General features: G+C 37.7%; 1 protein-coding gene and 1 non-coding gene across 8 annotated transcripts in view; one reads left to right on the forward strand and one right to left on the reverse strand.

Annotated features, from left to right (window-relative positions):
- The window catches only part of MBNL3 (muscleblind like splicing regulator 3), a 107,458-nt gene that overhangs the window by 40,838 nt on the left and 54,482 nt on the right, over positions 1-12,138 (reverse strand). The gene's annotated exons all lie outside the window — the stretch shown is intronic.
- On the forward strand, positions 8,834-8,940 carry LOC112398257 (U6 spliceosomal RNA). Its single transcript, XR_003002965.1, has one exon. It is a non-coding gene; the product is annotated as a U6 spliceosomal RNA (small nuclear RNA).

The following is a 12,138-nucleotide window of genomic DNA, read 5'->3' on the forward strand; positions in this document are numbered from 1 at the left end:
CATTATAAAACTGTTTCTAACTATTTGAACAGATTTTCATTTTTCTTATTTTTCATCTCAACAGGCCCAACTGCTTAGAAGCCAAGATTGACTCATATAAATGTGAAACATGTTGGAACATATATACTTATACATTGAATATTCTTATTGTACTGAAAATTATATTGAATGTATATTTCTATTTTAAAGAACTAATAATAAATATATATTATATACAAATATATATTATTTATGTTATATACATATATAAGCCCTTTTTGTCCCCACACTTGCTGCATATAAAACTTTGAAAGTCCACTTGTGGCAGCTAGTAACACCTACAATAGACCTTTTGGGGTATAAAAAAGTCACTAATCCTTCCAAAGGGTTACAAGAGACAAGTGATTAAAATAATCTTTTTCTTCTTGGTTTCACACATTTACACACCAATGTTATTCTTGTCCAGCTACCTGTGATGAGATGTTCAATGGGAAGTTTCTATGTGCTCCACAAAAACAGGGTTTCTGTGGTAAAAGAATTTTGAGAAGTGTTGAGTGTAACAGAAGTAAACTGCTCTTTCGTGCAGTACGTCTCAGAGCCTTATCTCAGCTAATAAGCACTGTGGTGCTCCCTAGGGAGAGAAATATAATAAGTTTCCCAAAGATATATAAGTCTTCCAGAACAGATGTCATTTTCTTTCCACCAGATCTGAGTATAAACAATAAGCCAGAGTGCTGAGAATTCTGAAACTGAGAAACATTATCTTTAGTTGATACTCTCTTGGACTGTTAGGGTTTTCTCTAAACCAGTGGTCCTCAAACTTGAGTGTTCATCAGAATCACCAGGAGGGCTTTGTAAAACACAGACTGTCAGATTCACCTTCAAAGTTTCTGATTCAGCAGTTCTGGGTAGGGCCCAAGAATTTGCATTTCTAACAAGTACCCAGGTGAAGGTGGGGCTGCTAGTCAGCCAACAACACTTTCCCAACACTGTGGGAATGGCTGTCTTATGGAACAATAGATTTAGCTATTTACTAAGCATTTTCTTATGTCGCTGATAATCAGTTTCTAAAAGGTCATATAGACGGGGTTTTGATATCTTAATTCCACATCTCTGACCTCAGTAATGATGTTAGCAGTCGTATAAAAGAAGGCCAGTCCAGGTCACACAAAAAAAGGATTGGACCTCTCAAGATTCTATTCTACTACTCCTAGAAAACACATTCATTTTCTGTTTACAAAGTAGTGCTATTAGTTATAAAGGTAAGTATATAAGAGCTCTGTATTACATGTTGCCTATGTTTGCTCTATAAATCTCCCCAGAGTGTTTTTCAAAATGTTTGCTACATACCCAAATTTAAGCAGATAAAGGATTTTCTAGTAAACTCTCCTCGGCTCTCTAATAAATTAATACCTTTACTCACTGCAGGAACCACACTCATTTGAAAGTACTACCTCTTCTCCTCACCCCCAAAAAAGATATCTGGAAAAAAGACAAGCTCAAAGGAGGGAAATACTTTTCACATCAAATAAGCAAACAACCCAATGTTGACCACAGCATTTCAACATGGATAACCAAAAGGTGAAGTATTGATAGACTCCCAAACCTCAAAGCAAGCACCAAATACAAAGTTCATCCGTTGTACCCTGCAGTGATGCAGTAAGGAAACAGGACATCCCATACAACACTTTGTCCTTTTCATTGTGAAGAAAATAAATACCTGGCTAAGGAGTTCCAAGTATTTGTTATCATTTCCTTTCTGATTAAGAATAGTCTCAGCAGTACTCGGTTTACTTCTATCACTGGCAGTCTATTTAAATCTGAAGCCCCCAGTTTGCAATACCATAATGCTTGCAATACATTGGCACGTCTAAATGAAAAACACTCAAATAGCTTAATAAGCTGTAAATAAGAAATTCAGAAATAGAATTAGCCCCTTCCCTTGCCCTCTCACTAGGTATACAACTCCATTCTTCCACAAGGGCTTGGAAACAACTTACAGGAAAGACACACTTCCAAAAACACCATTATCATGGGCCTAAAGAGTAAGAGTGATATAATGGGGAAGGTGGTGATAATTACATCAAAAACTTCAAAAATCTAGATAAGGTTAATCGCTTCAGCTGGGCCCTAAATGTAGCTCTGCGCTTTCTGGCAACCACTGTAAAGAGGAAAATGTATTGAACTGCATTGTTCTTATTGCTTGATAAAAGAAAGTACACTGGTTAATAAGCACCTCTCTGTAAAAGAGACTGCTGGATACTATGGAAGACAATGAATAGGGCAGGGAACCTGCCCACAAGGAGTTTGCCTATCTTATCTCTTCTGCAACTGCAGAGGCCTGAGGACTGTTGCTGAGAGGGGCTCTAGCACTTGACATTATGGGATAGAAATCAAAGGAAAACAGTGGGGTAGAAATCAAAGGTGACTAAACTAGGGGTCTAGAGGTGCTATTGAGGAGGAGGAGAAATTTGATGGGGAGAATGAGACGCCTCTGAGCCATAATTAATCACAGCTCTTCATCTTTGCTTCAAGGAAAGCCAAGGAGTTTATAATGTGTGATAAAAATGGCACAAATAATTCTCTCTCTGGCAGAGTCTCACTTTCTCTATCACCACCACCCCCTTCATTAGTATGTTATTTTATTCATTACACTTTCATTCTGGTTTCGCTTCAAATACATTATTATTGGAGCTGAAGTATTTCAGAATGAAAAGCTTTTCTCAAATAGGTGTCTCCGAATTTCTTCTTTTTTTCTCTACAATCTCTGGCATGGAAGTAATGTCATTTTTTTCCTTAAGTGTTTCTCTAGTGAGGAGAATAGGAGATTTGGGGGAGGAATAGTGAAATATGATTAAATACATTTTATCAGCAATATTTCGTAGATGGAATAAATGTCATGTGCCACCGGAGTGAGGCCTTGAGAATTTGGGAAGAGTGAAAGAGGGTCTTGGTTTTGTCTTAGCTGTCAGTTGCCTATTAAAATATGCAAGTCACAATTATGGATATTATTGTAAACTATTAATGACATCAGCTGAATGCTGCTAAATACTTAAAACCATTTTAAGTTTCCTTCTTTGTTGAAACATTTTTCTAAAATGGTCCAGGTACTTTTCTTATTTTTGAAGTAGAGTCAGTTGCCCAAACCTGAATCACATCTCAATTACTAAGGATTGCACCCAAGGCCTCAGGATGGCTGTCCTGAGAAACAGAAATCACTATGCCAAATGGAGATGAAGATGGAGAAGGTATAAGAGATTGAGCTGACTGCACAAATACCAAGGTACAGCTCATAAGCCTAGAAATCCTTTTTTAAATTCCATCTTGAAATTAGTTTCCCATTTCTTATTACTTTCCCATTTCTTTTAAAAAGCAGATTGCTAGGTAAGTTTATTTTAAAAAGTCAATGCACAGGCTCTCTCGCTAAGAATTTTTCTTTGCCTTTCTATGCTGAAACTCTTCAGACTTTTAAAATATCACTGTACATTCGAAGCAATCATTATTGATTAAACTTTAAATATATATTTTTACTGGATTAGGCAGTCACCTTTACACAAAACCCTTTTCTGCAGATTATGACCTGGTACTTGACTCAGAATGACCTTATTAGTGCTAATCATGCTTCCAAGAATACTTTTATTTGCAAGCTAGCCACTTGCTGTAAAATTCAATTTCAAACATTTTAAGGCAGAAAATGATGCTTGAATATTACTAGATTATCACACTAATTACTTTAAAATAATATGTAACAGTGGTCATTCAGTAAATTTTTTAAAAATCCACATAGAGGGTAAAAACACTCAAATGCTAAATTTGGAGAGTATCCAAGGCGTTTGGCCAATGAACATTTCTATAATGCCAAGGGACAGAATTAAATTCACAAAAATCAGCAATCTGTAGGCCATGAAATCTAGGTTAAAATGTGGTTGAGTGAGGAAAGTTGGCACATGGGTGTATACAATTTTCATTCATATTTAGGTAAAAACTGAACTGGAAGTAGAAGTACAGATGCAGGTGGAGAGATGACTAGGCACCTTGCATGGGAGCCCATATTGGTTCTCCCTCTGTCAAAGCCATTCAACAAGCTCATGTTTCATTCAGTGAACACTTTTCAAGCTCCCAATATGTACTATGTGTGCTAGGCACAAAAGCTGTGGTGGTGAACAAGACACCGTCTAATGTGAAACCAAAAAAAAGTATGACAAATCTTCATTTCAAATTCAATGAAATTGGATATTAAGGTGAACACAATAGCAGTAGGTGGAAGTAGTATTTCAACCAACCCCCTCTTACTTAACCATGTTGACTTGAGCAGCATTTCAACTCCATCACTGGCTTCTCCTTCCCATTGCCACCCCCTAATTCAAATTCTTATCATTTCATACCTTCAATATAAAGCTTTCTAAGCTTCAATAGCAGCTTTCTAAGAGGTCCCCCTGTGGCCAGTCTCTTTTGCTCTATTCATTCATCTTGCATAGGCTGATGATGCCACTTCTCTACTCAAAATTGTCAGATTCCTCAGCGCTACAAAATCAAGTTCAAGCTCCTCACTTCCTTTTAAGGCTACTCCTCTACCAACACAGGCTCTATGCTTCAGCCAGGCTGACTTAACACTCGACTCCCCAAATCCACACTACAGTTTTTTCCCCTCTGTCTTTGCTTAGGTTGTCCTTTCTGCCTGGAATGTCTTCCTGTCTCTCCTTCCAAGAATATCTCACACGGTACCTCTCCCATGACTACTTCTTTAACCACCACAGCTGGATATAATCCCAGCCCTCCCTCCCCCCTTGGACTCTTTTAGTGGTTCGTTTGTACCTGGCTTATGGCACATAACACAAGCAGCTTCACACTAAAAGGTCAGGCAGGGACCATATCTTCCATAACTTTGTATTCTGTGCAGTACTCAGCCCTGTGCCTAACAAGTAATAGTTTTCAATAAATGTTTGTTGAATGAATCATTTCTTTGGGGAATTGAATGTATATAGATAGAACTCTTAATGGATTTAACAGGACTTTCAGCATTAAATGACCCCTGACATTTATAAAATCCATGTAGTAAACCACAAGCAATAGTCCTGCAAATTGAGTACTGCTGCTTGCTCTTGTATGAAGAGAAACAGAGGTAGGTAGGATTCTCATGACTTCCTCAAGGCCACACAAGGAGCCTTGGTTAGAGCTGTTATTACAAGTCAGCATTTTCTATGTTTATGCCACTTGCTGATACCATGTTTCACATCAAGCATTTCCATGGTTACATCTGTTGTTCACCCAAGAAAGAGGCATTTATCAAGACTACCTCTAAGGCCTCTATGAAAAATAAGACAATATTCCAAAATATATACAATGGAATATTATTCAGCCATGAGAAAGAAGGAAATCCTGCCTTTTTTGGCAATATGCATATACCTTGAAGGCCAGACACAGAAAGACAAATACTGTACAATTTCACTGATATCAGGAATCTAAAAAAGCTAAACTCATAGAAACAGAGTAGAATGGAGGTTACCAGGGATTGGGGGTGGGGAAAATGGAGAGATGTGGTCGAAGGGTACAAACTTCCAATTATAAAGTGAATATGTTATGGTAATCTAAGATACAGCATCGTGACTATAGTGAACAAAACTGTATTATATACTTGACACTTGTTTAAGACAGTAAGTCTTAAACTGTTCTTACCACAAAAAGAGTAACTATGTGAGGTGGTCATCATTTCCCAATATATACTTGTATCAAATCATCACGTTGTACACCGTAAACTTACACAATGTTATATGTCAATTAAATCTCACTAAAGCTGGAAAAAATCCTTCCTCTAGTGGGGTACTAGCAGAATAAAAATGGACAATTAAAAAAATTTTTTTCAGTTACTTGGAAGTAAGTTAAGATTGAATTTGTTTCTATATAGAATGCTTTCCCGGCTAATAGAAAAAGCGAAATAACCAGGAAATGGCAAAAACAAACAAACAAAAAAAACACCTCTAGAGATTATGTTTTTATACAAGTTGGAAAAAATTTAAGTTCGTTGAATAAAGTATGTGATAAATATAAACATTAACAACAGAAAAACAACTTCTGGGAGAGGTATTTAGCAAATGTTTTAAAACCACACAGAGTTCTTAAACATATTCAACGTTCTCAAATGGTTACTTCAGGGTTACTATTTTTTCATAAATAGGATGAACAATTTTAAGGCAATATGGCAATGTGATCTTAAAACAATGTCATCTTAAAAATACAGTCTCCAAAATGTATTTGGAATGGAATAAGAGATGATTGATACTATAATGCTGCCTACTCAATGTACCTAGACACATATAAAAGATGGGTTAAGAGTTTAAAGTCACAAAGCACGTGACCGCCTGGAGGGGTGGGATAGGAGGGTGAGAGGGAGGGAGACGCAAGAGGGAAGAGATATGGGAACATATGTATATATATAACTGATTCATTTTGTTGTAAAGCAGAAACTAACACACCATTGTAAAGCAATTATACTCCAATAAAGATGTTAAAAAAAAAAGAGTTTAAAGTCACAGAGAAAAAGGTTTTCTGTTTGCATTTCTGCATCCTAGAGACAGAAATTAGAACCTTAGTACTATCTAGTTAGCTGGCAAATCATGGCTGACACATAGGATATCTCTTACTTAGTTCAGGAAATCTGCCATATTTAACACAGTTATATCACTGTGACTCTATGTTTTCAAGCTGTTGGATGGTTTTCAGTGTGGAAACTGCCTTCACTGTTTACCCACAAGAACATGTGTAGGAGCATATTTTCTACAAATTCCCAGTGGGTAAATAAAAATCTGAGTTTCAACAACAAAAAATATGTCCACTTACAATAGAAAAAGCAGTCCAATTGAAAGCATACATTGACATGTATGACATTGACAATGTATGACATCATACATTGACATGCCTATGACCAAGCAACAGCAAAAACCGATGGATCGTTTTGTCACATCTACTTCTGTAAGTAACAGAGTTTGACATGACACTAAGCCATATTATACAAGCTCATCAGGAATAATATTGGAAAAATAATTTACTCCAACTGTAGACAACATGGTTAAGTCCAAATAGTGGAGATGACTTACAAAACAAAAGGTCGTAGACCAAATGGAATCATTTACTGACTTTTAAGAAAACAGTATCAAGAAAGACAGGAAAAAGCATGAATTAAACTTCTCATTATGTCTAGCAGTAAAACCTGACTTTGTGGTGAGAACTGAAGGCACAGAAATAAAAACATTGAAAACCTAAGCAGGGTTGCAAATCTGGATTAGACAGCAACAGCAACAAAAACCATAAATTTGGGGCTTCCTTGGTGGCGCAGTGGTTGAGAGTCCCCCTGCCAATGCAGGGGACACGGGTTCGTGCCCCGGTCCAGGAGGATCCCACATGCCGTGGAGCGGCTGGGCCCGTGAACCATGGCTGCTGAGCCTGCGCGTCCGGAGCCTGTGCTCCGCAACGGGAGAGGCCACAACATTGAGGGGCCCGCGTACCACAAAAAACCAAACCAAAACAAAACAAAACACATAAATTTAAGAAACCAAAGATTGATTACACAGTGGAGGAAATACAGAAAAAAAATGAAAAGATTATTTAGAGATAATGAGGAAAGAACAGATGGCCAGATGGCTAAAATTCCTCTGGAATATATACCCCTGTAGGTCAACAATCAAGCGGCCAGCTGAGATAGAGGAAAACAAGGCAAACCTGGGGACTTTACAATCAGAAACCTAATCTGTAAGGGCAAAAACAGCAGTGAGTAAACGATGTTCTATGAATAAAGTCATGTTCCTAGAAGAACTAATTGCTATTTCCAGATGCACAGAAGTACCTTGTATCCACATTTCACAAAAACGTGAAGTAAAGAAAAAAATAATATTTATAATGACTTCATATAGCTATGTGACATGAGAGAATTATTATATGATCAAGTAAGATCAGACATCTATTTCCATAACATGTAAAGAGCTTCTTCCACACAAAAGAGTTGACATATAGTAGACAGTTCTCAAACTTCAGATATTCAGATCTCTCGTACTAAATGGGGTTCCTGTGACAAAGGGTCCATCTTAATGGTACCAAATTTTGGTTGAAGAATACATCCCTGGCCATATCACAAGTCCTTTCTTACCAGGTAGCCAATTGCAGCCTTGGCTGCAAGGGGGAGAGAGAAATGATCTTGAGCTATGCTTCCATAAAACAACATTTTAAATTCATTGGATTAGATTCCAAATTCTTTTACAAAACTGTATTTGACCCATAACAAGGCTGAGCTGCTACTGCAATATTTTCAGTTAATCTGTGACAGGTACCTCCCTAGCTGGCCAGGACTTTGTACTAATGAGTATATCTATAACAGCATCAGACATCAAAGAGTTTCATGCAGTGAAGATATACATGATCCACAGCCCGTTACAATCCCTGACTCTGGCTAGCTAACTCAGCAATACAGGGTGTGAAGAAAAGGATGGACGAGGGAGTAGAGACAGCTCAGTGTTCTGACTCTTGGTGATTAAACAAAGCTTAGTATCACTAAGTTAGATAACATGGTCTAAAAATAAAAACACCCTGCCTCACTTCCTCCTTCTTTTCAAAATTAATAGCCCAAATGACTGTCAGAGAACTAAATACGAAACTTTAATTAAAGTCTTCATCTAAACACAATGTCATGAAACAATAAATGAGGGAGAGATTAGGAAGGGGAAAGTTGACTTTTTCCCCCTTTTGAAATAACAGAAAGTGAAGGAGAAACACAAAATGTTGAAAACAGGGCATCCCAAAGTCATGTGGGACAGTCTGATGTGATAAGCACTGGATGCTTTTGGTTTAGTAAAACAATAGCCCAGTGCTTGCTTCGACAGCACATATTCTAAAATTGGAAAGATACAGAGAAGACTAGCATGGCTCCCGCACACGGATGACACGAAAATTCGTGACGCGTTCCATATTTTTGAGCAGTATGTTTCTTCTCTTAGAATTAAACGAATGCTGCAAAGATCAAAAACAAACAAAACACAATAAGCCCAAATGATGTTTTCTCCATCTCCTTCTTCACCACAGGAAAAAAGACTGAAATGATTGGAAGAACACTGGAGTTCTCAGGATCTTTTGATAACTGCTTATGTGACATTGGACAAGGGACTCTCCCTCACTGGATCTCCAGTTTCCTATTTGTAAATGGTGACAATCTGAAATGAATGTTCTACACTCAAAATTTTTGATTTGCTAGGTTTGTGAAGCGCTGTTATGGGTATGAGTGCTTTCTTAACTATTTAAATTATCCCACCCATCTAGTTAGTTGAGTTTAGTCCCAAGCCCAGCCACTCCATGGATTTCAGAGTTTTCTCATTACCACACCCAAAGTTTAAAAAAGAGAAGAAAGAAAAAGTAAAAGAAACATGAGGACTTTCCTGGTGGCACAGTGGTTAAGAATCCGCCTGCCAATGCAGGGGACACAGGTTCAAGCCCTGGTCTGGGAAGATCCCATATGCTGTGAAGCATATAAGCCCGTGCGCCACAACTACTTAGCTTGCGCTCTAGAGACCGCGAGCCACAACTACTGAAGCCCGTGCTCCGCAACAAGAGAAGCCACAGCAATGAGAAGACCGCGCATCGCAACCAAGAGTAGCCCCCGCTCGCCACAACTAGGGAGAGTCCGCACACAGCAACAAAGACCCAATGCAGCCCAAAATTAAATTAATTAATTAATTAATTTAAAAGATTTTTAAAAAGAAACAATAATACTCCACTGTATTTCTGAGCATCAAAAGACAGGAGATGCATGTGCAAGACTAAGAAAGTTCTTTTTAAAACATTTAACTTTGAAATAATTTTAGACTTACAGAGAAATTACAAAAATAGTACAGAGCGCCCCTGGAGACCCTTAACTCAGATTCCTGTAATGTCAATAACTTACATACCATACATAGCACAGTTATAAAAACCAGGAAATTATCTTTACTACAGTACCATTAAATAAACTAGAGACCTTATTTGAATTTCACCAATTTTTCCCCTTATGTCCTCTCTCTGCTCCAGTATCCAATCCAGGATCCTATATTGCATTTACTTGTCATGTTTATTTAGTCTCCTCCAATCTGTGACAGTTTCTCAGTCTTTCCTCATCTCTTGGTCCATTTTCTCCTCCCTCCCTTTCTTGACTGACAGTAGAGAAGTGTGTTACCCATCACTTCTAAGATGGACACTTCCACATTTTGACAGCTTGGATATTGGGATGATCCTTACCATCAATGGTATGTTGAGGAGATGTTGAATAAATGAAGAAGATATTTATCGATTTTCACAAGAGGAAAACTTTACAGCACAGAACCCCAGCAGACACCATCTTTTATCAGGTGATTAAGGTTAACATGAGAGAGGAGATACATCAACATCAAGTACTCTCGAATATGACGCACATCATTTCTATGGTTTTCTTGCCAAAAATGCATGACCTCAGTCAAATCATGAGAATGCATTTGACAAACCCAAATTGAGAGGCATTCTACAAAATAACTGACCAGTACTCATCCAAAGTTTCAGGGTCATGAAAGACAAGGAAAGGCTAAGGAACTGTCACAGATTGGAGGAGACTACATAAACATGACAAGTAAATGCAATGTGGGGTCCTGGAGCAGAGAAAGGACATTAGAGGGAAAATTGGTGAAATTCAAATAAGGTCTCTAGTTTACTTAATAGTATTGAACTAGAGTTATTTCCTGGTTTTGATAACTGTGCTATGTATGGTATGTAAGTTGTTGACATTACAGGAAGCTGGGTGAAGGGTATGCAGGAACTTCTTGTACTATTTTTGCAACTTTTCTGTAAGCCTAAAATTATTTCAAAATAAAAAGTTTAACAAGTGAGGCTGAGCTATCAATCAATATGTATTTCATTGGGTACTGACTGTAATTCCATTTTTCTTTCAAAAGAGATTTTTGAAATGTCCAAAATAGCATTGACTTTTACCAGTCAAAGATACATCCTTTTTAAGGTCAATAATAGAAGATAGAGATCCTTAAGTAAAATGTTATTTTCCTTGAGTCTCAGGATGACAGGGGCTGTCTATGTATCTTTACAATACAGGCAAACCCCTCTGATCAAGCTCATAAATGATTCTAAATCTTGCATAATTCAGCAACCCTTGGGATTATATTGCTAGGAGTCTTCTGCTCCCAGTAAGTTTTCCCTTAGCAAGCAGGGATGAGATAAATATTCACTCAAAAATAATCAAATTTTAAACTGGTGAAAACTGCTGTGACTAGTGATACTAGTACAGAATATACTGGTAACTCAGGACAAATTGACCTACAAGGATAGATTCACACCCATACGTCTATAAAACAAGTTTCACTTGCCAAAATATTATTATGCTTGCGATCATATGTGATGTTTGAAGACATAGTATGGGGCTGTTTTGTGTGTTTTCCTCACCCAGTCCTCTGACTATGCCTGCTGCTAAGGCCCTTGCCAGGAGATTTTTGTCACAAAACTACCCAAGGTGGTGAGTGCAGTGGGCAGATGTGATGGGTGTTGATCTTTCATAATGAAATAATGACAGCATTTATATCCTCCCTAGATAACAAGTGGCAGGTATCACAGTGCTTCAAGTATGGAGAAGAAGGTTTAAGACACATGAAATTGCTGAAGCAGAATACATGAAGACAATATTGGCTATGAAAACAATCACAGATTCTAGTATTTTCAGTATTTTCTAGTATTTTCAGTAATGATCTTTTGTTAAAGTCAAGGGACAGTCGCTAAAAATACCAACCTAGATCAATTGCAAACTGTAATATCAAGAAATTGGCACAGAATGGGTTAAGCAATACTTTGGAGAGAAATTCTGAAAAAAATTGTGCCAAGCCGACTAGGCAATTGAGTCACAAAACAGCTGCATATCAACATGATGCGAGACTCTTTTACGTAGCTGGAAATTAATCTATGGGCTGTGCTATCTAGATCTCTATCTGAAGATGGCGCAAACTTCATCACTGAACACTCAACATTCATGGAGTGATGGGCACAGCACTTCAGCACAATGCACAATTAGCCATCAAGCTTGCCCTCCTTATTTTCATAACATTCCCTCATTATGAGGTGAGTATAGGATATTGTTAACTATTGTGCCTATTATGAAGGCAAAGAACC

This window comes from Neophocaena asiaeorientalis, unplaced genomic scaffold (genome assembly GCF_003031525.2).
Source record: "Neophocaena asiaeorientalis asiaeorientalis breed wild unplaced genomic scaffold, Neophocaena_asiaeorientalis_V1.1 scaffold959, whole genome shotgun sequence".
NCBI classification, from domain to species: Eukaryota; Metazoa; Chordata; class Mammalia; order Artiodactyla; family Phocoenidae; genus Neophocaena; species Neophocaena asiaeorientalis.